At 62.2% G+C, this 286-nt stretch overlaps 1 protein-coding gene across 1 annotated transcript in view; it reads right to left on the bottom strand.

Annotated features, from left to right (window-relative positions):
* The window catches only part of LOC104492573 (nucleolar transcription factor 1-like), a gene marked incomplete at both ends in the record, with an annotated part of 9,838 nt that overhangs the window by 2,916 nt on the left and 6,636 nt on the right, over positions 1-286 (bottom strand).

Here is a 286-nt window from a genome sequence, read left to right as displayed (position 1 = left end):
GCACCGAGCTTCCCACAGGGCTGTCCCCAGGGCAGCCTCCCACGTCACCAGGAAAACCATGGAGCCTTTAAACTGAAGCTCAAGGACCCTGCGAGGTTTTTGACCCTCCCTGAGAGGGCACAGCCAGTGGCACCGACACCAGCGCCTACGGGGTGGCCCACTGGAGAGGTGACACTCCTGGGGACAATCGTCTGCCAGCTGCAGTGCAGGACAAGGACAAGCAGCGTCCCTCACACTGCCAGAGATGCCTGATGGGAGATGGGCGAGAAGGGTCGGGGTGGTACCA

This window comes from Buceros rhinoceros, unplaced genomic scaffold (genome assembly GCF_000710305.1).
Source record: "Buceros rhinoceros silvestris isolate BGI_N320 unplaced genomic scaffold, ASM71030v1 scaffold22524, whole genome shotgun sequence".
Lineage (NCBI taxonomy): Eukaryota > Metazoa > Chordata > Aves > Bucerotiformes > Bucerotidae > Buceros > Buceros rhinoceros.
This window is presented reverse-complemented; position numbering and strand designations above follow the sequence as displayed.